A 27,391-nucleotide genomic window follows, 5' to 3' on the forward strand; every position below is an offset into this window, starting at 1 on the left:
TCCTAGCAGGATTAGACATTAATGCCTGAAGCCTTTGTTACCACCTAGACAGGAAGATCCACAGGGATTCTAACATGCAGATGTAATTGAAGAATACATGCCAATTTGTGCAGAAAGCTAGTGTTTCTGTCTCCTTTTTTATATGACAATACAGGTTGCTCAGCCAGAATGATTATGTTTGAGCAGCTATGTCTCGCTGGCTTTGCCCCGCTCAGCCTGACCCCAGTGTCCCTCGCTTCCTCCTCCATGGCCAAGGCTGCGACTCCAGCAGTTCTCCTGCCTCTGAAAGTGAAGCCTAAAAGCTTCTGCTCCTCAGCATGCATTCCTAAACTCTCCAATCTGGATTTGCCCTTCATGTTTTATGGTTGAACTTGATGATTTTAAGGGTCTTTTCCAATCTAAATGATTCTATGATTCTGTCTCAAGTGGTGAGGAGAAAAAAATTATTTATTTCTCACCAGTCTGAAACCACATTAGATTTTACTTCATGCCCTGTTGGAATTTATAACTATTGCTGAATGGTTTTGTAGGCACAGGGTATTCCCCACCCAAGCATGTACACAAAAGTCCTGTTTCTGAGAGCTGAGCAATTAACTCATGTCTACAACATACCTATTAGATGAAGGGGCAATCGCTTATATATATCCTAAAACGTCCCCCATGCATACATGCTTTTAAGAGGGGGCTTTCTTCACTGACTTGCCATTTTGCAAGCTGAAAGGAGCCGACTTGAAACTTTAAAATTAAAAACAAGTTTCTGTGTTTAGAAAAATAGTAAGGCAATAGTGCATTAGGCAGACATTACCCAGACAGTCTACGTTCAAAGCAAAATGATGTCATCAAGTTCAGGCATCTGAATAATCCTATCAGGAGAACATTCAAATTATCCTATAATGAAACATAATTTGTGATTTATATAGATGCAGCAGGTTCTTTAAGACCTCCAAATTCACTGGCCCTGAATATATGCAGAATTACAATGACAAAAGGTGGCAAATGGTAAAATTTTAATTGCACCCACTGCACTTGTAATCACGTAAATTCTATTACTACTGGAAAAAAGTTCACACAACTGTTCTAAGCAGTAATGATTTGTAATATCATCCCTCACTTATATTTTAATTATTTGTTGGTGTTATTAACAAGTATTCCAGTAAAACGTGATAAAATGGTATTAATTTATTTTCATAGTATTTCAGTTGATGCATATGGAGGAGCATACAGAATATTTATGTTTGTATTTTGCCTTGTTAATAAATACATTTTAGACTATTTTAGTTGCTTGTCTAAACTGTGAGACTTTGTAACCTTTTAAACTTTACCTTAGAAATCGTACAAAAAGACCAGGAAAGTTTCAGAATAGTATTGTCAATATTCACTTGACTTTAGCTTCGTCTCTTAGGGTTAATGTAAATAGTAGGTTTTCACTTTTTGCAGGAAATTTCTGTTCATATGGAAGTAAGAATTAACATGTACAGTTGCTACCGTAAACAATAAGAGCCTTTTCTAAGCCATATCTGAAGACTACTGCAATTAAACAATGTTAAAAAAGCCCCACACAAATTACCTTACATTTTATAAAAGCACAGATGTTATCTGATCAGAAAAGTGAGAGATTTATCCCTTAGAGCTTACAGTTTGTGTATTTAATTAGAAAGAACATTAACGTAAAATTGTTCCCTGTCTATACTCCTGTGATACTCTATATTCTGACCCGTGAAAGACATTTGCTCTTTATTGTGAGTTACTTAGTGAAGTCTAAACAATAAAGATATTTGTAATACTGCTGTTTTGAGTATATCTTGAATATAATATTGCTCATAACTGAAGGAAATACTAACAGTATACTCCATGCTAGCATAAGCTCAGTCTGTTTTTCTGGTGTGTGCACGTGTGTGTGCAAGAAATCTAGTGTTTCTGGGCTTGCTCAGCAAGCACAGGTTTAATTTTTACTGCTGCAATTAGGGCTGAGCATGGGAGTCCAAAATGGGGAGGTGATCCTCTCATTTTTCCGTCTATTAATTAGCCACGAGCTAAATGTGCTGGTTTTAAGTTTACTTTACCAGAAGAACAATGAAAATCTACTAGTTGCATTAAATGTGTAGATTTAAAAGAAGCATGTAAAACTACCATATTTAAAATACTTTTGACCATAATGTTTAAAGTGCTTTTGGATATAAAAATATTACTTTTAGTAATTCTGAAGTATGTTTGCAAGAATACGTTTTTTATTTTTTAAATTATTTTGAACATTGTAAATGCCACATTGTATACCAAAGGCTAGGATTTTAGGATTTTAGTAAAGAAGTACCAATAATAACTCCACTTCTACCTTAATTATATCTCCTTTTTGGGAAAAAAAAAAGCAAACCCCTCTCTTATCATCCTTGAGTGCCCTTTAAATCAGGACACCATTGACACTTTGTTTCCAATTAACAGTAAAAACCTTCTTTGATCCTTTGACTTTTTTATGAGATGAATTTATATTTTCTAGACTAACATGCATGACAACATAATTCTCCACACTCATTAATATTCAACTTCTTTGCTTTAATGAGGGAAATGAAGAGGAATGGAATGTCATCTGCTTATCTAAAGCAGCAAGGACTTTGCTAATATTCACAGACAAAAACCCCCTACATTTAAATAACGTTAAAGCTGTGACACATTTGGCCAAAATCAGGTCATTCAAAGTTAAGCCTGACACTCAGAGCTGCATTAGATCTCTATGTGTGGTTTCTCAGCATAAAAAGTTGGAAAACCTGTGTTTCCACTCATTGATTTTCTTTTGTATTCTTTTTGAAATAGGATTTGTGGAAAGGGTGGTAGGTTTATTCGTACACAGTAAAGAGCCTCTGGCATCTGCTGATTCCTGTGTGGTACACTGTTGTGTTTCCTAAATAGTGGCCAAATCTTAGTGGGTTCCTTAGAGGTTAAGAATAGGCACAACACCATTGACCTTATTCCCACTGGTGGTCTTGACCATGTATATCTCTATGATAGAACTTCAAGGAGAATTCACACTTTAGTTTTGTCCCCATTAAAACATCTTTGATATTCATGTAATCCAAATTTTAATAGGTATTACTGCTACAACTGGATTCAAACAAAGCATATATACATTTTGTATTTATTCTGCAGTGGCATAAAAGCTTTCACTGGTAATTTTGCATCTAGTTTAAATGACAGATAAGTTTCGTCAAAATTAATGTAAAATTCCCTTTTGGAATATTTGGATCAAATGGAAAGAACATACACTCCTTCCCCATTTCCTGTTTCTCACTATTATTAAGAGATTTTATAGTACAAGAATATTAACTTTGTGATATGAGTTCTTAAAACGCCAGCTCAGAAGGCTGGGTATCTAAAAATATCCCTTAGTTATTCCCTAAAATAGCTGCTTTCAGTCTATTTAAATGCTTGTACTAATACTTCGGTAATATTTTAATAAGACTTCATATAACTCATGTTACTTTAGCACTTCTAGAATGACTTTCTCTTTTGTGATAGGAACCTGGTCCTGTAATTTTTCCATTGCTGTGAGAATTTTTTGGCACAGACTATTATGGATCTCTATAAAGAAACAGAAATCTACACCAGTAATACTTCATCGTGCATGATGGAAACTCTTAGGTCAGTAGCATTACCACTAAAATGGAAATGCTGTATAAAACTGTCAGAAAAATTCTCCATCAACAGCAAGCTTGAAAACCTGAAAACAGATGTGACACCATTAGTATACAGGTGGAGTTAAATGGAATACAGAAAGCTTGCAGTTAGCTAAGGATAAAATAATGTTGAGATGTAGAATCATAGAATGGTTTGGGTTGTAAGGGACCTTAAAGTTCATCTACTTCCAACCCCCCTACCCTGGGCAGGGACACCTCCAACTAGACCAGGCTACTCAAAACCCCATCCAGCCTGGCCTTGAACACCTCCAGGGATGGGGCAGCCACAGCTTCTCTGGGCAACCTGTGCCAGTGTCTCACCACCCTCACAGTAAAGAATTTCTTCCTAATATCTAATCTAAATACCCCCTATTTCACTTTAAAACCATTACCCCTTATCCTATCACTCCACTCCCTGATAAAGAGTCCCTCCCCATCTTTCCTGTAGGCCCCCTTTATGTACTGAAAGGCTGCTATAAGGTCTCCCCGGAGCCTTCTCCCAGCCGAACAACCCCAACTCTCCCAGCCTGTCTCCATAGGAGAGGTGCTCCAGCCCTCAGATCATCTTTGTGCCCCTTTCTCTGGACTTGCTCCAACAGGTCCATGTCCTTCTTATGTTAGGGGCCCCAGGGCTGGACATAGTACTCCAGGTGGGGTCTCACCAAAACAGAATGGAGGGGCAGAATCACCTCCCTCAACCTGCTGCACATTCTTCTTTTGATGCAGGCCAGGATGTGGTTGGCATTCTGGGCTGCAAGCACAAATTGACAGCTCATGTTGAGCTTCGCATCTGCCAGTACCCCAAAGTCCTTCTCCCCAGGGCTGCCCTGAATCTGTTCTCTGCCCAGCCTGTATTTGTGCTTGGGATTGCCCCAAGGACCTTGCACTTGGCCAGGTTGAATTTTATGAGGTTCTCATGGGCCCAGCTCTCCAGCCTGTCCAGGTCCCTCTGGATGGCATCCCTTCCCTACAGTGTGTTGACTGCACCACACATCTTGGTGTCGTCGGCAAACTTCCTGAGGGTGCACTCAATCATAGAATCATAGGGTTGGAAGGGACCTCTGGAGATCATCTAGTCCAACCCCCTGCCAGAGCAGGGTCACCTAGAGCAGGTTGCACAGGAACGCGTCCAGACGGGTTTTGAATGTCTCCAGAGTTGGAGACTCCACCACCTCTCCGGGAAGCCTGGGCCAGTGCTCTGCCACCCTCAAAGTAAAGAAGTTCCTCCTCATGTTTAGGTGGAACTTCCTATGCTCAAGTTTGTGCCCATTGCCTCTTGTCCTGTCCCCGGGCACCACTGAAAAGAGCCTGGTCCCATCCTCCTGACACCCACCCTTTAAGCATATATAAGTGTTGATAGGGTCTCCCCTCAGCCGTCTTTTTTCCAGACTGAAAAGACCCAAATCCCTCAGTCTTTCTTCATAAGAGAGGTGTTCCAGTCCCCTAATCATCTTGGTAGCTCTCTGCTGCACCCTCTCCAGCAGTTCCCTGTCCTTCTTGAACCAGGGAGCCCAGAACTGGACACAGCACTCCATGTGCAGCCTCACACCAGGGCAGAGTAGAGGGGGGAGGATGACCTCCCTCGACCTGCTGGACACACTCTTCTTGATGCACCCCAGGATGCCATTGGCCTTTTTGGCCACAAGGGCCCATTGCTGGCTCATGGTCATCCTGTTGTCCATCAGGACTCCCAGGTCTCTTTCAGCTGAGCTGCTCTCCAGGATGTCAGCCCCCAACCTGTACTGGTGCATGGGGTTGTTCCTCCCCAGGTGCAGCACCCTACGCTTGCCCTTGTTGAATTTCATAAGGTTCCTCTTTGCCCAGATCTCCAACCTGTCCAGGTCTCTCTGTATGGTGGCACAGCCTTCCGGTGTGTCAGCCACCCGCCCAGCTTTGTGTCATCAGTGAACTTCCTGAAAATGCACTCTATCCCCTCGTCCAGGTCATTGATGAATATATTTGAAGAGGACTGGACCCAGTACTGACCCCTGGGGAACACCACTCGTCACTGACCTCCAACTAGACTCTGTGCCCCTAATCACTACCCTCTGAGCTCTGTCTTTCAACCAGTTATCTATCCACCTTACTGTCCATTCATCAAGCCCACTCTTCCTAAGCTTCTCTATGAGGATGCTGTGGGAGACCGTGTCAAACACCTTGCTTAAGTCAAGGTAGACCACATCTACTGCCCTCCCCTCATCTATCCATCCAGTCATGCCATCATAGAAGGCTATCAGATTAGTCAGACATGATTTCCCCTTGGTGAATCCATGCTGAGTACTTCTGATAGCTTTCTTTTCCTCCACATGCCTTGAGATGATGCCCAGAACAAGCTGTTCCATCATCTTTCCAGGGATGGAGGTGAGGCTGACCGGCCTGTAGTTCCCCGGCTCCTCCTTCTTGCCCTTTTTGAAGACTGGAGTGACATTGGCTTTCCTCCAGTCCTCAGGCACCTCGCGTTCTCCAGGACCTTTCAAAGATGATGGAGAGCGGCCCAGCAATGACTTCCGCCAGCTCCCTCAGCACTCTCGGGTGCATCCCATTGGGGCTCATGGACTTGTGAATATCTAATTGATCCCTCACTCGATCCTTCTCAACTCAAGGGAAGTCTTCTTCGTTCCCCGTTACTTCCCCCAATGCCTGGGACTCCTGAGGGCTGGGCCGAGCAGTAAAGACCGAAGCAAAGAAGGCATTCAGTAACTCTGCCTTCTCCGCATCCTCCGTCACCATGGCTCCTGTTTCATTCCTACTGTCCATGTCATTGACAAAGATGTTAAACTGCACCAGTCCCAGTACCAACCCTGAGGAACACAACTTGTCACTGGACTCTTTTGGGTGCGGCCATCCAGCCAATTCAAATGTAGTTGCATTAAAAAAATAATCCAAAAGTTAAGTAGTTATAGCATATCTGAGATTATATTAGTGTGTTGGACTTGAATTAGGTTTCTTTAAAAAAACATTCCATATTGGAAAAGCGTATAAAGAAAGAAACTATTTTTTTCCTTTGTGAAATACCCTTTTAGACCAGTCTGTTTTGAGGCATTTTCCCCGATATTGGATGCTCTTCATCTTATGATCCTGATATCATCTCCTGATATCAAAATCTGAAGGCTTCTAGAAAAAATATGCTGATTAAGAAGTGTTAGTTGAATCATAATTTTTCAAATACTTTGAAAAGTAGTGAAGTCATTCACTGTTTTTCTATAACCTTTTCTATAGAGCTGGCATTTTTAATATTGTAATGTTGGAATCTACGAACAGTTGTGACTGAATCCTGCACCTTCCAAAATAGCTGAATCAAAAGGAAGAATATTAGCCATTGAATTCCACATAGAAATGCAGTCTCTGAAAGATCTTATGTTCTGATGGATGGAGAGATGTGGCTGAGTGGGACTGGGAGAGAGGCTAACGCATGTGCTGCTGACAGGGTTAAACATGTGTTACAGATGGGGTTTCTTTGTGTTTGAGGACATCTTACATGTGTTACAGATGGGGTTTCTTTGTGTTTGAGGACATCTTCATCTTGCTGACATATTAGTGACTTCTCAATCATCTCCGTGCTACGTGTGGGATGCTGGGATAGGCGAGAGGTGAGAAAGCACCATGAGAGAGAGCCTGGAGGTGTAGGTGGAGAAGTGGAGGAGGAGGAGATTCCACTGTATGAGTCCTATGCTGAATCTTGTCAGTCATGTGATTTTCATGTCTATCCATAGAGATCCATTTCTCTAAAACAATAAATAAAAACCAAGACAGCAAATGGTTTTTCAGTTGTACATCTCATACCTGTATGCAGGGCTTGCTCAAGATTGTCTTATGCCCCAGGATACTCTTCTACTGTGCTCAGCGCATAGCAAAATGCGGCCTTGACTTGGGGTGACTCATAGGCCAGCCAGAGATAAAGCTATGCAAATATATTGCTGCAAAACAACTATTCAATATGTTCATCCTTTTTAACTCAGGGTTGCAGTGTTATATCTTCTATGCGGATGACAAATTTAGGTGGGGGGAGCAATATATGCAACAGGTTTTAAAACAGGAGTTATCAAAACGCTGTGAATACTGGAACATCCATTCAGTAAGGGCAAAGGAATACAGATCAGAATTCTTAGATAACAAAAAGGAATAAACTCAGTATAATAATGGAAAAATATTCACTTCTCAGTATTCATTGGTGCCATATCAAGCTAAAAGACCTATTTATATTTACAGATTGAAGCATATTTCAGATGATATAGTAATCTTCTAAAAGTAAATTTTAGTACTGTGAGAAGTCTATATTCATAGCACTGGAAGGCATGTTTTCTTGAAGAGCAGACATAGCATTGATAGCAGCACTGGAGTTTTCTCAACGCTACCATGCCATGACCTTCAAGTGTCATTATTTAAAAAAACAGGATAAAAGTTTCACGCTGCCCCCTTTTATATCCTTGCCTCTTTCTCAAAACTGCTAATGAAGCCTTCACTTAATATTAGTTTCTGTGCTGTTAATTATGTGGATATCTACATCACCAAGTATTGCTGTGATACAATAGGCTGTGGTTGGCTGGAGTAGTTGCAGTGAGAATTATGTGTCTTTTGACTATTGCTGAAGCCCATGGACAAGAATTCCTCATTTTCTTTGTACAGTACAATACGAACTTTTTTATTTATTGTTTGGTTATTCTTCTACCACTCAGTATAAAAGGAATGTAACTACAGTTCATTTCAACCCTGAGAAGCAGCTTTTATGTACAGGACTTGTTATCTGAGCTGGTGGCATGTCCCAGCTAGAGGTAGTAGGAAGGCACATTGTTTATGCCAGCTGCATGACTTCAGTCGCACTTATGTCTGATGTCAGCATGGTGCTGCTTCTCTGTATTTGAAATGTCCTCTGGATAAAAATTTCCATCACAGCTGCCTTAACCAATTGACAGAACATTCTGTCTGAGGGTGCAGATGTGCGGCTCCCAGAGCAGAGATGGATAGCTTCTATCAGTACTAGAAGAAAATGAGCCTGTCTCCCAACCATAAACTGAAAGATGTTCTCACTATCAGAGATGAGAAACAATGTTCAGCAGTTCTTAGGAAGAAGAATATTTATTATATTCTTATACTGATTTCCTATTCTGATGTAGTCTAAATACCTAAAGCCACACGACTTAGAGTATCATTCTACATGGACATGAATTTATAATAGCTGTAGATATCTTCTTTAGGCATCTATCAGAGAATGATAGTAGGAAATCTTATAATAAGCAGATCAACTTCTGTAAAAAGTTAAAGAACAAAACAGCATATATTTTCAGATGGATAGCTGCCAGTATAAACCTTTCATTGTCTGTTATGCTTTTTCTTTTGTATATCATATCAGATTAGAAGAAACCCTTTGAAAATACGGAGTAAACGCTACTCAGACTAGCAGAGAACTTGACAGAGCTATTGTGGATCTTCAGTGGCAGTAGAATTGCAAACAGCATGAACAATACATAGCTTAAATGCAGCAGTTCTGGAGATACTGCAAATCAGCAGTATTTTCCAAGAGGAACGCAAACTGCAAGACAAACTTTTGTTCAGAAACTAAAGGGAAACTGTGATACATGCAAGGATGTCACTTAAAAAGTAATCATTGTTTTGGTGAGCTATACACTTTATTATGGACCGTTTATCAATCTAGTATCATATCCAGGTCATTACAAATGTGATGTTTCCTTACTCAGCGATACTGCTTTCTGTGCATATTTCAGTGACAAAAATAATTTTCTTGCCATGTTTCTGCCAGTTAGGCCAAAAAAACTGAAGAGATTGAACTAAGTTTTATCCTGGATATTGGATCAGAAATGTAATTGCTGATTCTTGATGAATTCTTTCCAATTACAGTTAATAGTTGTGCTGAATAGTTATACAAAGGCCAGAATTCTAGGCAAAATGCAGAAACTCAGAGGATGAAAATATATGTTATGAAGATGTTTCTGTAATCTCTTCTCAAAATTTAGGCCTTCATTTGCAGTTCTGCAGCTTCCTGCTGAAGTAAAAGCCTTAGTACCTCTCACATTAGTAACACGGAAATCCAGACCCTATCTTAAACTATTTCATTATTAAATGTTTCCTTCTTAACAGTGTTCCTTAAGGGTAGATTAAATTGGTGATATAATTTTAAAACAGCGAGATTATAAAAGAATAAATGATGTCATTTTCTTACTTGACAACCTTTGACTAAATTATGATGGTTTGAGAGCTTGATCTTTGTACCTCAAAATTAATTTTGGCCCTGATAAACAGGCCTTTTTTTTTTTTTTTTACAATAATAGAGTGCAATCTGGAATCATTGTGTCAAGATATAAAATGCCACAGTGTTATTTAAGGAACCAGTTTTCAGAGTGGCTTTATAAGAAATAAAATTCTTATTTAGAATTTAAAATTCTTTTAAGAATTTAAAATATAAGAATTTAAAATTCTTATAAGAATTCTTTATAAGAATTTAAAATTCTTATAAAATTCTTATTATGCATATTAACACGCTTTTAACTTGAGAACGCTACTCTTCTACCAACATATAAGGAAAAAATGGTCTTAATTTTTCTTTTTAATTCATTATTCTTAACGTGGTATAAAGTGTAGCAACTGTCACACTTGTAAGGGTCCCGTCTTACAAGGCTAGTGAAAGCTGGATGCTCATTCGAAAGTGTCTGTAACTACTCTTCCATCACAGACCTTTAAGACAGCTATTCTTAGTTGAATAGTTATCCTGCCATCCATTTACAGATCCTATTTTTAAAACACTTATTAAAACTGTATTTTCTGTTAGTTATATTTTATCCTTTGTGGGTTCTGTTATGCACTGTGAACGGCCTTATTTCGTGTTATCGTTTTACATTATCCTCATTTTTTAAGACATGGTCCTTCCATTTTTAGATTTAATCTCTTGGAATTTTCATTTCTCAGTTCGTGTGCATGTGGCAGTGTACAGGTAAAGGGCCAAAGAAAATTTTGCCCAAGTTTCATCTTTTCTGTTATTCTGCTCATTAAATGTTTCTGTATCTTTTTTCAACATTCTTTCATTAAAAATACATGTATATCATCAGCTGATTTTAAAGCTGTGCTTGATGTGTTACTGATCTGAAATGCAAATCAAGGTTTTATGTTTGCATTTTAAAATCTTAGAGTTACCATGCAAATACATTAATCCTTTATTTAACCATAGCATTTTTCTCCTTTTCCCAACTTTATCAATTTAATTTTTTTTATATAAAGCAGTTACGAATGATTCCCTTAGGCTCACTGATGCAGCTTGGGAAAAGAATATACTTTCTGCCGGGGACTGGAGAAAGATAGTTCTAATCTTTTACCTCTACGCAACACACTAGATTTTGAACTGGTGTATTTTCCAATATAATTTGGGAATTTTATCATATTTCTTTGTTATCCTATCAGTGTGGAAAATAATTCTTTAGACATTAAGGATAAGTGTGCATAATACGTTATATTACAAATTACAGAAGACAGAATAATGGGTTGAGATGCCGCTGATTAAAGGCTGCAGTACTAATACCACCTCAGAAGAAAAACACTTTTGAGTTTTCCACTGTGTCCTAAAATATATTTTGATCTTATAGTTAAAATGTCAGGCTTTGAAGCTGAGCAAAGCAACTGCTGATTTCTGTTAAGTATCTGGTAACTGTAATGCAAAAGATTCTGCAGGACAGCAGTAGGGAAGCGAGATTTACTAGAACCAGCGTTACTGTAATCCGTGGAACATATGATTCCAAATATTGTCCAGTAGAAACAGCCCGGGCAAACAATTCAAGATGAGGTTTTCGGAGATTTACCTGCTCTCTACTGGCCCTTAATTACTCACCTGCAAACTGGGGTCATCAGTGCTTACTGATGTGGTGTTATCTAATTTGTAGGATCTAGATTAGTGAAACTCAATCAAGTTATTCCATTGACTTTACAAAATTTGTATGATTACAATTCTTCTAGTGTTTCATGAAAGAGGAATAATTTACACTGTAGTAATGTATTCAGTGATGGTTTACAACGGCATTAAACAAAATGTTGCTTCCTTTAAATGAATTACCAAAAGGAACCAGAAAGAAAGGGCAAAAGAAAAGGGGAAAAGTAAGTAAAATTATACCTCGTGGAAAGAGAAAGCTCTTGATGAAAAGAAAATAAATTTTTGATTCATGACAACTAGCTGAATAGGAAAACACACTAGAATAAGATGAATTGGAATACCCTAGGCAAAACAGCAAATTGTCCATCTGAAAGCATGTATTCCTTGAAGATGAAAATTCTACCGAAATCAAGAAGCAAGATAAAGAGCTGTAAGAATCAAAGCACAAATTAAATATGTTAAAATCAACTTACGGAACAGAGATTCTAATTCACAAACAAGTGCACTTGTCACTTATGAAAGTGCTCAACAAATATGGCATCTTTTTAGCTGAAGCCTTAATGTTCCAAGATGATACATATACAGCAGAAAGATAAATTTGTGCCCATTCCCCATCAGAATTTCACTTGACTTCCAAAGAGAAAAACTTGGCTGGAAAACTGACTGGATGCAGAACTAAACTATTGGTTTTTTCTCTAGAATTAGCACACGGTAAAACACTGATAAACTGCAGAGACACCTAGGGTTGTAATCATATATCTAATTTCAGTTGTCTTCTACTTCTTCTGCAGTCATGTGAAAATATGAAGCTAACATATAAGCTCTTCAGGACCTTAAAGTATATACATTAAGTTACTAATAAAGTACAAAAAAATATGGTTTTTTCTGCTAAGCCCTTTTAATATAATTACTTCCTAGCTCACGCTCTGTTGCTAATTCTAAATGAATGTTTTCAAATTACAAAGTGCATATTGTTGTCAGTATAACCTGTTGTTATTACATGCTAATACTGTGTGCTAATGAAGTGTTAAATATCCAGCGCTGCCAACTCCTTTATCCAAGGGAATATGAACACTATGAAATAGATGTGATACGCAACTGAATTGAAAAAAGTCTATTGATCTACGCTTGAATGCATTTTTAATATAAATTAAATATATCTTTCTAAATTAAGATATCTAAATAATCTAAAAAGCCAGATATTAGGCTTATGTAATATCTTGGCTTCCATCTCTCTACATTAATTCCTATAAACTGTTAATCCTCTTTCTTTAGCGTCCAATCCTCCAAAGTGCTGCATGCTACATAGAAAAGGCTGCATACTCTTGCTTTGTACCTTGATAATAATAGTGTTCAACACTTTGTAAGCTCGTGTCTTCAATAATCAAACTTATTGATATCAGTAGCCTTATTCAATATTTAAAATTGCAGTTTAGAAATGTACTCATTTTTCATGTGAAGAAAGGAATCTGATGAAAGTCTACAGGGCAGTGATGTGCCTCTGAAATCGTTCTACTGAAATGAATTACTTTTTTGACTGAGTAGCTTCAGAAGGCATTCACATCAATATGGTTTATAACATGTGGAAAGGAAAATTGACAAGAATTCTTTGGAAAATAGAGGCAGTACTTCCTCACTACTTCATAAACACTGAAGTACACATTCTTTTATTTAAAGATGAGTGAAGGGGTTGATATGTTCCTTGCCATACAGCCTTTTTAAAAGAATCAATCTTACTGAAAACCACAGAGATGCAAAGGTATTAAATGTAAAAGGAAAGGACATTGTTGAGTTTAGACTGAACTGCCACAGAAACGGAGGAGCACATTAGGACAAGCTCTTCCGCAGACTACTTTTAGTAGGTGTCCTTTCTAGGAGATTGCTTAACTCAGCCCATTTAACAACCTGTTCCTTGCCTTTGCTTTTGAAAACGCATTGACGTTTGCCCTTCTTATTTCTGGAAGCAGCCACACAAATCCAATAGACTGGGTCCAAGTATGGAAAACAGCAGTGTCATAAAGCTTAATTTCAATAACAAGCTTCAGCAGCTCAGAAAATGCATACTCTTCATTCCTCTTACAATGGAAAGAAGTATCATTTAGCCTCTAACAAGGAAAGAGATAATGAGTTAAAGATTTAGTGCTTCTGTTTATAGGAGGCCCATGTGAGATTATCAGCGGGGGCAAAGCTTGTTTTTGTTTGATTGGTTTTGGATGTTTTTTCTAGTCATGTTTGAAAGAAAAAAATTAAATTTAATTGAAAATAGATTGCTGTCAATTGCTTTTAAAAAGTACATTGATCAAAAGAATCTGCCCAGTAAACATTATATACATATCTTCATACAGCTAAATATCAAAAATGTTATTTTCTAAATTTGTAAAGTGATTAATTATGACCTTTTTCTCTTCTGTTCTTCCACACAATAACAATAGACACTTGTTTCGCTCTCATGACGTACTTTCCATTAATAGAGACTAATGTTCTTTGTAAAGGCCAGTGTTGTTCAAACAGATGAAAAAATGAGGTCTGGAATATGGTCTAGTTGCCGTACTGGGAGTAGAACCTAATTTGCAGAGACCTAACTTGGTGCTTGTTTCCTAGGTTAGTGATTCCCAAACAGTAACATACGCAGCTTTACTTACTTCTGCATTACTCCCACATCATCAGTTGGGAAGAAAGCAGTAGCTGTAGGGCAGTTCAGACTTTTTTTTTTTCTATTTCCCCTTTGCTAAGATTGATTCCAGCACAACTGACTGGAAGGGAACACAACTCAGGATTGATTCCAGCACAACTACAAGGGAGTAGTAACTCCCTTGACCCTTGCAGCTTGCATCCCAAACAGTTCTGCTTCTCCCGCCTTTTATCTCCAGCAAGAATTGAGGGAAGAAGATTCAGGAATAATGTCAGCAGTGAATCTTGCTCCAAAAAGGCCGAAAGCCATTGCACTTAGTTGCAGTTACTGAGATGCTTGACTAATTGTCACGTTTACTAGTTTTGAGAATAAATAAATGCCTGTAATTCTTTGTTCTCCATGATCACGGAGAGTTTTATGGAATAGAAGTTCTTTGTGCATTTGATAGGTTATCTACCAAAAGGATAATTATCTCTAATAAGGTCTTCAAAACAATTTATTACCTTTTTGCAACAACTTCCATAAAATTATCAAATAATTGAGAATTGTGGCAGTTATAGCAATGCAAGATCTTTGAAGGGGGGGGGGACCTCATTTAAACACCCAAAATATAATCTTCAGCTGTAAAAATTTGGTCAGATACATACTGGTTAGCTGTGTTGTATTGCAAAGCACAGTTTCAAGGAGTATTACTGCACTTTTCCATTTATCTTTCAACTGGGCCTATATCTCATTATTATTTCTACTCATGACTCATAGTATTTCTATATTTTTTTCTACTTAGATTGACATATCTGATTTATTCTTGCACCAGAAACTTGTCCTATGCATTTCCACAGACAGATATTACTCTCTTTAAAATACTACATAGGCTTACAGTCCCATCATCCCAAATTTTACAATTCAAAGATATCGGAGCTGCTTTACTGTATGTACGTTCCATTTGTAGACCACAAGATGTGTAGTAATAATTCTCCACTACATTTCAGCTTCCTATTGTGTATATATATGTGTGTGTGCTTACCAGTTTGTGAACGGCTAAATCGCACATAATTCACTCATTTATAAACAGGCCTTTCAGCCAGTCATTAGTTTTTATACCAAATATTACACTGGATTGTTTCAAACTGATTCTCCTCTTCCCATTCATTATACAAACAACATAAAGAAGCCTTAGATTAAAGGAGCATGAGGGAACTCTATGGTACTTTGCATGAGAATTATTGTATTTCTTATCCATTGGTGTATAGTGAAAATTAAAGTTAAGGACTTTGCAGTTTGGATGAATAACACAAACATTAAAATTTACCTCAGCTGTAGCAAAATTTTAAGTTTAACATACTGTCCCGTATCTCCACCCTTTATTTAGTCAGGTTTACATACTTAATACATTTTCCCAAAGGCTATTGCAGATTTACGTTACATTCTTCTTTCTTGAAGTACTGGCTCATCTACAAAGTACTACTGATAAAAATTATATATCAAACAAATGAGATGCATGTCAGAAAGCTATACATAATGAATTAAATGCTAGTATACTCATAAATATTACAGAAAAGACCAATAGGTTCCAAAAGAGTATTTCCCTTATAACTTCTTTCTTAAACCGCAAGGGCATGATGCTGTTTAGGAGGCTGAATTATATATATCTGGATTTATAATTAGTCCAGCTATTAACCTTTTCTCCAGTTTCTCTCTTTGGTGATATACTGAGCTATAAATTCCATAAGAGATTACCTTGCAGAAAATATGGTTTTACATAAATGCGCCATGCATATTTTATCATCACTTTTAATTTATTTATTCTGGGTCCGATTCCCTACAGTCTCATACTGATGCAGTCTTACCTGTGCAAGAGGGATATGAACTAGACCAAAGCAGAACTTTCTGATCACTTAAAGCAAACGTGCTTTATTTGTTTTTGAATGGATATGCATTATGGAGGTTCCATAGGGTTGAGGCAGGTCAGAACTTAAGTTTTGGAATAACGTGCCTGGCAGAAATTGCGGGTGGACCTAAGGCACTAAATCACTGTATAAGAAAATTAACGAGTCTTATTCATCCTGAGCCAATTATTGCCCAATCAGATGTGTAGATTCAGTATGCCTTTACTCTGTTTTCTATTCCTCATTTTGATTGGTGTAAAAATAGGTGATGTTCAGCTTTGCAGGGAAAAAAGTTACATAGCCAGTTTAGACAAACCTCGGGCACTGAGAGACATATTTACATGTGTGTGTGTACGGGAATTTCTGCAGCTGACCAAAATTTCTGCATCTAGATCTCTAAATGGGTTATTTTTAAAGAAGCTGCATCAGAACCTTCTGCACAGAGCTGATGACAGCCAGCAAATGGGGGCACATTAATGCTGCATTAGCATTGTGAAACTGCAGCACTTCACAAAAGCCTGCCAGAACGCAACCCAATCTGGACTGTTAAAATGGCTGCACATCTATTTGTAATTTGCCATCCATTCAAAAGCCAAAAAAAAAGAGGGATTAAATTATCTAATACTTCACAGAAACTTCTCCTGAAAAAGCCAAACACAATGTTGTTATGCTGTGACAGTTTAAAATATATCTGCAAACAAGAGTTTAAATTCAAAACACTTGGTTTAAAGATATTTTAATCCATTACTCTTACTTCATATTTTTAACTTTTAGAACAGTGGGTTTCTGTCTATAGGGATTTCAAAAGCCAAAACTGACAGTACATGTTTAACTATCATAACCACCCAGCAATTATGTTTAGCTTCTGCATTCTCATCTAACTAGCCTTGCAATCTAGGAACTTCTGTGCATATTGGGATTTCTGTAGAAGTTAGCATTAATGAAATAGAGTTTTAAATTTCCCTAGGCTCAATCTAGGCATTAAGAATATAAATGTAAATTAGCAGAGAAGAACTAGCAGCCTTGAATACTAACACTTTCATCACATTACTTTTAGTTAAAAATGTACTAAGGAATGGGGGAGACAGTTTTCTGCACTTGGCACCCCCAAACTACATTAATCAGAATATTTCTGTCATTTTCTATATGCTATAACACTGTAAGACTCGGGCACCTTCCAATTACAGATTAATACTGTCTGTCTGATAAATAATAGCTGTCCAATTCTGTTCTGTCTTGAAGACTGCCTCTAAAAAGATTCTTTTCTGCTTAAAAAGCAGTTATAGAACAAATGTGGCCACAATAATCTTCTTGTTTTGCTTTTTAGAGGCATTGACAAATCTTGCAAATTCATTGCTTTTTCCTGACATTTGTATAGCCCCCTGCAGTATTTATTTTCATTGCAGTGTGTTTTCTATGATCATGGGTGTCCACACTCCTTGCTTTAGTTGATTCTCTATCCCCATCGTCAGTGCAAGTGTGTTCTGATGGTAAGAAAGTGAAGATAAGTAGTGAGAATATTAACCTTGTATATGCGCTATTATTAGCTTCAAACTATTGGCATGGCTAGTACTAAAGTACCAATTCTAGTTATAAAAACTGAAATTTGTATATTTAAGGAACTGCTTCTTTTAAAACTTTTCACAGTGATTAAATGTTCATTATTGTTATTACTATTTTTTAATTCTTTACTCACTCAGAATGGCTGATCTCTTTCAATATATGCTGATAGCAATGACCCTAACTAGAAAATAGTAATTCACTGGAAAGATAATGATGATATAAACTGCACTTTTTGACGCTGAAATGAAGTGCTGAAATTTATTTTTTTTTTATTTTCTGTGGCTATTCAGGACTATTATCTCATTGGAAGAATGGGCTGAATCAATTGAAAGGTTCGGTTTTGTTTTAAAGTTGGCCAGAATAGTTTGTTAAAAATACAGTGATTGTGAAGGCTTTATATGCAAGTATTTTTAGTTTGTTTTCTTTTTGTGTAATGAAAAAAGTGAATGATCATAGAATCATAAAATAATTTAAATTGGAAAGGATCTCAAGAAATTTTTGGTCTAACTCCCGCTTGGAGTCTGGTCCTTTCAAGTTTGAACATCGCCAAAGATGGAGAATACATAACCTCTCTAGGCAACCTCTTCTAATATTTGATGACCCCATGGTGAAAACATTTCTCCTAGTATCTAGTTGGAATTTCTCATATTCCAATGTGTGTCTGCTGCTTCTTGTCCTGTCTCATCTTGCTGAACTCAGACCAGGAAGTCGACACCTTTCTTGTACTGGGGAGCTCAAAACCATATGTCAGATATAGCCTTAGAAGCACTGCAGAGAGGCACAGGATGACTTTCCTCTACCAGCTGGACACAGTCTGGCCTGCTGTTGTCCTTTGCTGCAGGGACACTTTGCTAACTCTCGTTCAATTTGTTCATCAGGATCCCCAGGTACTTGCTGCTTTCTCTGCCTTGCGCCTGGACTGTACAGGTGCGTGACACTATTGCATTCGCATACAGGACTTGTGTTATTCTTTATTGAACTTCATAAGGTTCCTGTGAGCCCTGGTCTGTACACGGACCACCCACCACGACTTGGTGTTATCCACAAACTTGATGAGTGTGCACTCTTGCCCATTGTTCAGGTTGTTAATAAAGACTTTAAATGTTCTTCTGACATGAACATGCAAGAAGATAAAGAATCTGACATGGATGAATGGACAAATGGTGTGCGTTCCTGCTTTTACAAAACGAAATGCATGAATTGACACTATTTTAAAAGATAAAAAATGGGCACTTCTTCTCAATGGATCTTGAGTAAATAAGTATATACAGATTTTCCTGAACACCTGCACGATAACTATGCGAAAGCTCAAAAACATCTGTGCTTTGAATTGCTGTCTTAAGTTACTAGCTCAAAAAAGTACATTAACCAGTTTCACAGCATATTATTGACCTGAAGATTTTGTGGGTTATGTTAGATTTTGATAATACAAAACTGCAACAAAAAATGAGTTCTATTGTAAAATTTCAAATTCTCTATTTGCTCCAGTGTAAGTAGTACTACAGGATGAAGATATCTAAGACAATTTTCTACAGTGACTTTCAGAATTTTCCAGAAATTTGCCCTTTTATAGATTGTGTCTTAAGTTTTGGTTGGTGGGTTTTTGGGGGTGTGTGTGGTATTTTTGTTTTTAAATCTCTAGATGATATATTTTTAGCACTGCATCCTTTTTTATGTCCCTTATCAATATTCTGACAGTTTTGACCTCAGTTCTGAAGACAGTTCAGTGTCTTCTTATCAAGTGAATTTTGGGTACAGATTTTGAAGTTGCTCATGAACGGCAGCAAATCAGTACTGCATGACTCTTGATTACCTTTGTCATAGGGCAATTAGGATACTAACTTAGGTCATAAATTTTATTGCAGTTTCTTACTAAACTGAAGGTGAATAAGAAAATTAAAGGCATCACAATTTTCAGCAAGATGCCTCTTAAAAATAATTTGGTTTAAAAGTGTTTGACATCATTTAAAAGACATTTTTTGCAAGCTTGCCTCCTAGGAAGCACTTGGGAGCCTAAGTAAAATTTGAATGTTTATGTTTTAAAGCACTTTTAATGCAAGAAATCTGTGTATAATTATCTCTAATTAGTCATCTCTTCCACTGAGATTTATACTAAGCGTTTAGTTTTTCTCTTCTCTACAGTAGCTATATCCCAAGCTTCTTTTAACAACTAGGACTGTCTGACAAGCTGATCTCTGGAAGAGATTTCAAACTCGTCTGATTCTATTTTACCTGTTGCTTTAGGACATTTTTTAATGAGGCCAGAGTTGCTTTCATGTCTAATTAAGCTGAAGAGATTAAGATATTTAGGTCTTGTTTTTGTATATTTTCCTAAGGGAAAAGTAAATACATGAGCAACCAGAGATCAGCAAAAATACAGGAAAGAAGAAAGGCAGTAGGAACATAGGGGAGTATTATGTAATAAAAGGGAAGAGGAAAAGGGAGAAGCAGGTTGAGTAGATTATCCTTCATAAAGTATGTTCACTTTCAGATGCCTCAAAAAATATTGCACCGCTCCGTGAGTCAGAATTTCTCTCTAACACAATAATTATGTAATTATCAGATGAGCCCGAATAGAAATATGGAAGAAGGGACTTTATGTCTTCATACAATATATTTGAAAAAAGATCCTTATTACAATTTCCTTCCTATGCAATAAATTACACTGTAGGCTAACCATGAGATTGATGAAACAATGGATCCAACATACTCTATGAAACATGCCTTTGTTTTTTATGTTCCTTATCATCTTCAGTGTCAGCTTTCAACGCAATGAGAAGCTTTATTATTATTTTATTTAGGAAAGAAATGATCCCTGCTATTTGGAAGTTTAATCAGTTCAAAAGTGCTTTACCTTAGTTCCACTCTAACGGGCAAGTTGATAGACTCAAACCTCTTTTAGCATGTATTCATATTCAGCAATAAAAATTTTCATTGAATATTTTTCAACAATGTTTTTTAATAGTCATCTTTCTTAGAAAAAGTTTTTTTAAATCTTCTAGTTTAGATGCACCTCCCTGCAGTACCAAAGGACTTCCTTCTAAGAGCAGGAAAGCATTTAAACTGATCTTTTCCCATCTCCAGTTCTTTTAAATTATCTGGGAGTATACTTATTTATATATTTCACATGTTCATTTAATGTGATTTTTTTTTAAATTATTTCTTAAGAACTGAAAAAATATGGATGCTCTTAAGGCTTTCTTCCTTTTCTTTCTTGACCTAGAATTCATTTTTATTCGGGTCTCGAAGGGAAGCTTGAAATACAACTGGTCTGTTTGGAGGGTCCTGGGGTTCAAACCAAAACAATGAAGAAAATATTTCTCTATGTCAATTGGAAATAATTTTTTTTTCAGTTTATCAAGACAAAAATTAGCTTAATTTTAAACGATTTTTTTTTTATCTTAATGAATATTATTTCTTATAATTAAGGAAAATGAAGTATCTGGTACACCAGCTACCATCACTCAAGACTTACTGGGGAAGTGGAGAATCAGTACCCGGTGACAGGAGCATTAGCACCACCTTGTGTTCATGTGATAGCAAATAATTAAGTAACGCCCCTCTCCAGCCATTAAAACTGCAACACTCTCCTGTTCCCTCTATTGTGTATTAACATGGGAGCCATATTTGTAGAAAAAGGTGCGTATTTTTTTGGCACCGTAAGTTTAGAATAATCGGCTCATCCGGACAGATGGGATCAGGATGCAAGCTTGCAGTTCTGGGCAGCGTGCTAGGCAGTGGTCATAGCCCACGAACAGACTAGCTATTGTCAGGTTTTTGGTAGGCATCTTGAAAAAGATAGTTTAGAGGTGAATTTTGAAAGAAGATTTTCAGTTATTTACAGGAGTTCTTTTTGAACCTGAGAGATGACACTGTAAAAACTATGAAAGTCTTTTCTTTGAAAATTTAAAAAGTGAGCAAAGGAGACAGGCATCATGCAATGATGGAGAGCCTTGAAAAAGGGAGTCAGTATCATAAGTTTCTATTATTTTTCATAGCCTGTAAAAATGGCACAAGGCAGCCTTGCTTTCTTCATTCTTTTGCATGGTAGCAACTGTTTTGTAAACAAATCTATTTCTGGTACATTTTTCACCAAGATGACTACCAAATACATGAGTATTCATTTCTTTTTCAAAAATATCCATTTCTCTTTAGTTATTTTCTTGGTTCTGGGGGTACAATTTCTGAAAAGTGATATCCCATCAGAAACTGCAATTACTTACTTCTCTCTTAGCTCTACTACATGATGTGCAGTTTCTGCTAGAAAGTCTGGGGCAAAACCTGTTCTTGCCAGGAGCTTGTAATAATACAGGAGTGCAATTTTGTACATGGTTTTCTATATCTATGCGTAGTTAGGCTAGCTTCTTGAAATTCAGCTCGTCTCAGTGAGAGGGAAATAGAAGATCAACTTCCTGTACTTTCTGGACTCTTCCTTTGGTCCAGAAATTAAAAGCTTCTGACTTCTGCTTCACACCTCACTTTCTCCTTCCTAATCTTTTACAAATCTGAATGTTCCCAGACTAAAGGGTAAGACTGTGCCTGTGTGTCACTTTGGTGGAATGTATCAATTTTCTGTTCAGTAGGAACATGACCAGAAAAAAAAAATATAATGACATTAATATACTCATAACTTTGAAAAAATGATCTTGATTCTCCTTTACATTTCAGTTTGTGTAATGATCTGTGCCTTGTCGAAGTGAATATGCATCAGGTACGGCCAGACTTTTGTTGTTACATTTTGATCATATTTTACACTCGCACCTCATATGCACCTACATTAGACAGATGTAAGGTATCATTTTAACAAATGACAACGTTCTAAAACCACCGTGCACAACTCTGAATGATGGATCGGTCTCATTAGTTTTATCAAGTATAAATAGCTGGATTTAAAAAATAATGTAACTGTTTGGAGTATGGTTGGGATCCCATGTTGATGTACACAATAAGAACTTCCCCAACAGTGTCCTTTTGGAGTTTGACAATGTCTCAAATGTCCTTACAACTTTTTTGCCTGTTACACGAGGGGCAGGGCAATGTTATTAGTGCTACTCAGTCCCTTCTGCCACTTCCTGGCGTACAGCTGGGATCTCAGTGCCCTTCATATTTGGGTAGTTTCCTACTAGTATTAAGGGATTTACTGTAAATAGTTCATCTCCTTTTTGAAATAGTTTTCTGTTAGTCTGTTGAAAAGACCAAAGCAAACAAGTCAACCCTTGTCTTGTATTTCAAACAATGTTAGATAGCACAGTCAGCACTGGCTGATTTCCTGCCTCTGTGTTTTGAAGCCTGTTAACTGTATGAAGGAGTAATTTCCATAAATGGCACGCAAAACAACCACTTCAGTTATTTAGGGAAGTATCTTATCCTATCTTACAGTTGTCCAGCAGTCTTGTAAACTAGGAAAATTCCCCAAAATTTTGGAGAAGTTTTTGAGGACTTCATCTGATCCAAAGAATAAGAGGCAAAAAGAGAAAGTTTCAGCATCATTCTCGGAAGCACAGGCTGACAGAACTCCAGTGACTGTGGTGATATCCTACCCCAGGTGGGTCGAAAAGATCCTACTCAGCAGTGAGACCAGCAGCTGTGCCTCAGGTCTCACCAGAGATTGTTGCAATGCAGGCAACGATCTCTATTCCCACAGGAGGCATGAGGATAATTTAAAACCATTGCTTCAGCATGACTCCGTTACCAGTTAAAGACAAGACAACGAATCGCTCAGGAGGCTCTTCTGAACTTGAGCTAGCCAAAAGGTGTCAAGCAAGTCCTTAGCATCAGTACTGCAGTGACGAGTATTGCACCTGTGCGCTAGAGATACTACCCTTTGCCACTTACAGACAAAATCTTTAGTGCAGGGACCTGCAATGCTATACAAACCCGCATGTGTTTTCACTCAAGAAAATTCCATTTGGCATCAGCATATCTAGCAATATTTTACCTATCGCTTTCTTCTAAGCCAGTTTAACATTCTTGTTTGAGAAATCTGAGGGTCAGAATCTGTTTTGCTCAATGCGCTTCTGCTATTTGGTACATTTAGGTTTTATGTGCTTAAGGGCTCTTGTTACCAATTATAAAAATCTTTGTTCTGATTCTTCGAAAAATCTGTATATGTTCCTTCTACTGGGGTATTTCCTCTAAGAGACACTCCCATTATCTAATGGGTCTTGTCTCGCATTGGAATCTGCTCATAGTTGTGTTGAGTATGCATATAATATACCTGAAGTTTCACACCTTCCAATGTATCTTTCTCATGGACTAATATGTATTACCTGCACAGTACTGCAAGCAGACCTTTTTGGTTTCCCTAACCCCAACTCCCTAGGGAGCACTCCACGGGTATCTGAAATTACCATATATACCAGATACTCTGCTTGATATCTGGCAACAATTTTCCACTGCTGAGTTTATCAACTTTGGCTCATTTATCTCAGCAGTGGCTGAATAGACAAAGGTAGGATCGAATGTCCATCTCCACTGGTTACCTTTTTATGTCTTCCCTTGATGAGGCTACCATCCTTTTATGACCACTATATGTTAATGACAACAATAGGCAATTCCATAGCATTCCAAACAGAAGCATTAAGAATAATGTGTGATCTTTGTCTGCTAATAGCAGGGCAATATTTACTTGATTATAATAGTATCTTACAACCTGGAATCTAGACTGGTTGGCTACCTTGGTTTATGTTTCTGTGACTAACACATCAACTTTATTCTACACCTTTTTCTTTTTTTGGTTTTGAACTATTTCCGTGTTCAACCCGTGCTATCTAATTTTTGTGTTAATGAAAAGCAAATGTTAAAGTCTATCCAGAGAGAGAAGAAACCAAAACAACTGTGTCTCCTGGGAAGGAACATTTACTCTTTACTCTAGGCTCAGAATAGTTCGTGACTGATCTATACTGCTGAAGAATTATTCCACCTACCAGAACTAAGTCACAGACATTTGAGACAAACTTTTGGGAGAGGACTGTTCTGACTTAAAGTAATTGATTTTTAGATTCAGTTCATGGTGAGGTTAGTTTAATGGCTTCAAGATTCATGAGAAATGGCTTTGGTTTGTTACTTCTGGCCTTGCTAAGAAAGTAGCGTATAGCCAGTAGTTCAAGACTCTTTCTGCTGCATAGAATGCGTTTAATCCAAAGAATACAGAATGGACTTCCTAAAGGACTCTATATTTACCTCAGAGTTTGTACAGCTGTGCTTTCTTCAGGGAGAGGCAGATTTAGATTTCCGGAGTATTGCTGAAAGGAGATTTCATTCTGAAGAACCTAGACCAAGGTTCTTCATCTTAAACTTGCGTCTTTAGAACTGTAGACTAGAAAGAAAATAAATACCTAAGGTCTATAAAGGAAGATACAAAGTCAGTACTTTACCATTCATGTAAACAGCAATTTTGATGCTATGTTCGAAAACTTTATCGCCTTTCTGGTTCCTCATCCCTCTGCTCATCTTCCCATCCTTTGTTTTTCAAAGAGGCTGGCTATGGAATTAGTAAAACCTCACAACTTTTTTCAGAATTGGGTTGCAGCCTACATAAACTGGGGAGACACATCTCTATTGCTTCATACTAATATACACATTTTGGAAAAGGAGTTGTATTTTGTGCCAGTTCCTTCATCACCTTTGCAGTGCGGTTCAGTGAGGAATTTTCTTTTTTCCTTTGCGCCCTACAAACCGATCACATTGGCAGGAAATAATTTTGAATATCAAATCCCTATCCTGTAAGTGTTTTTACCTGAAGAACCAAGAAAAAATTACTCAGATTTCTCATGGGCACCTGACTTTTATTTCTGATAGAGCAAGCTCAGGGCAGGGTTGTCTCCAAGAGCAGATGTTAAAAATGACACAAGAGTTACGTATTAGCAGCACTATATTAGAATCACTGATGGCCTTACCTAATTTATTTTTTTTATTTATGCACTGCAAGACATTATATAGACAAAACTATAATTTCTCTTAAGAGACAGTTCTTAAAATGTTTTTGTTTCTTCAAGATGTGCTTTTCCCAAATACTTAAGTAGACAGCATAAACTAACTGTCCAAATTAAATATGTCCTGCGGCATCATACAGAGCAAAAAGAGAAACTCTACTTTAGGTGGTCTATGTAGAAACATGCAAAGAAATAACAGGAATTGTGAATTACATGTTTTTTCCAGTGCATTCCTGTTGGTGAATGCACAGGCTAAATAATGAAAATAACCACAGTGATTTTAAGGAAGGGGCGGATATATACATATGCATGTAAACTGGAACGAGGATGGAGACACAGTGATGAGCACCTTTCCCACTTCCTTGGATTCTTTAGCACAATAAGATCTTTACAAATAACTGCAGATGCAGATTTAGCTGTTATGAAAAAGCAGGTTGTAATCACCCTCATGCCTTTGTATGTCCTCTTGAGGATACACAGCATATAAACGATGAAATTATAAAGCTCATCACCAGGAGACCGAGTTCCCCTGCACCAAGCCCCAGGACTGTTAACGGAGGTGGCCATAATAGGAGATCCTCACGTTAATAAGGAGTGCGGTACAAGCACCACCCGTAAATCAACAGCTGTCTCCCAAGCCTTGATTCCACTATCAGTCTTACTTCCTCGGCAAGGTAAATTACTTAGAGAGCGGTGCTCTGCCTTATTTCCAAACGGTAAACGGGTTTCCCTCTCCCCCGCAGGTGGAGAAGGCGCCGAGGGCCCGTCCCCGCGGGGCCGGGGCAGCTCCTCTCCCTCAGACGGGGGCAGCCGCCTACACCTCCCCGGCTACTTCTCTGCCTCTGCCCAGAGCTCCTCGGCAGACAGCTGGGTCTCCGCCGCCCTCCCTCTGCTCCCGCCGAGGGGCCGCCCTGCCCGCCTCGCCCCGGCTCCGCGACCCCCTCAGCTTCTCCCCTCACAGCCCGCGGCGGTGGCCGGCGCGAAGCGACTTGAGGCGCGGCGGCCAGTAACGCGCCTGCGCAGATCTCCCGGGCATGCTCATTAACAGCCACGGAGCCGAAAAGGGGGAAAAAAAAAAAAAAAAAAAAAAAGAAAAAAAAACCCACCCTGAGAGCGAGCGGCGCCGCTGACAGTACACCCGCCGGGGAGGAGCGGCACCGGCAGCAGCGGCGGGGCTACGCCGAGCCCGGCGCCGCTTGCCTTCGCGCCCGGGCTTCTCACAGCCTGACGCGCCGCTGCCGTGAGCTGCGGTCCGGTGGCAGGAGCCGGAGCCGGCGCCGTCCCCTCAGCGGGGCGGAGGGCCCGGGGCGGGCTGCGGGGGAGTCGCTAGGCGCCGGCAGCGGCGATGTGGATTTATATCGGCCCGCGCCGCAGCCGCCGGGGAGCGGGGCGCGGGCACCGCACCTAGAGGCGATGGGAGAAGCTGTCGGCGGGGCTGAGGCAGGGCGCTGCTGAAAGTTCAGCCCGTGGCCGCGCTCGGTAAGTTTGCCGGGGAGGCGGGAGCGGCGCCGCGGGCGCCCGAACTTCGCCTCTCGCGGGGGGCGGCGGCCGCGCCGGGGCGGCGAAGGTGGGGTGCCCGGCCCCGCTGGGGGTCCCCTGCCCCGCCGGAGCGGGAACCACCGGGCGCTCTCAGAGGCTTTTTTTTTTTTTGTGGACGCCCCTGGGTGTGGGCGTGCGGCTGCATGTGCGCTGTGAGGTGGGGGGAGCCCTGCGGGCGGAGGGTGCCGGCAGGCGCGTGGCTGCGCGGAGGAGCGCGGGCAGCGCGCGGGCTGGCTGTGCCGCTGCGGGAGCCGCTGCCGTCGCCCAGCAGCGATGCCGTGTAGGTAACCGCACAC

At 39.0% G+C, this 27,391-nt stretch overlaps 1 protein-coding gene across 7 annotated transcripts in view; it reads left to right on the forward strand.

Moving 5' to 3' along the window:
* TENM1 (teneurin transmembrane protein 1) overlaps positions 1–27,391 on the forward strand; it is a 995,213-nt gene that overhangs the window by 633,516 nt on the left and 334,306 nt on the right. For 4 of the 7 annotated variants that reach the window (XM_074599875.1, XM_074599881.1, XM_074599880.1 and 1 more), the window contains exon 1: positions 25,152–27,035. The exons of the other annotated variants lie outside the window; for them this stretch is intronic. The gene's annotated coding sequence lies outside the window, so the exon portion shown is untranslated. Of the gene's footprint in view, positions 1–25,151; positions 27,036–27,391 lie in introns of those variants that run through there. 7 annotated transcript variants of the gene reach the window in all.

This window comes from Larus michahellis, chromosome 9, assembly GCF_964199755.1.
Source record: "Larus michahellis chromosome 9, bLarMic1.1, whole genome shotgun sequence".
NCBI classification, from domain to species: Eukaryota; Metazoa; Chordata; class Aves; order Charadriiformes; family Laridae; genus Larus; species Larus michahellis.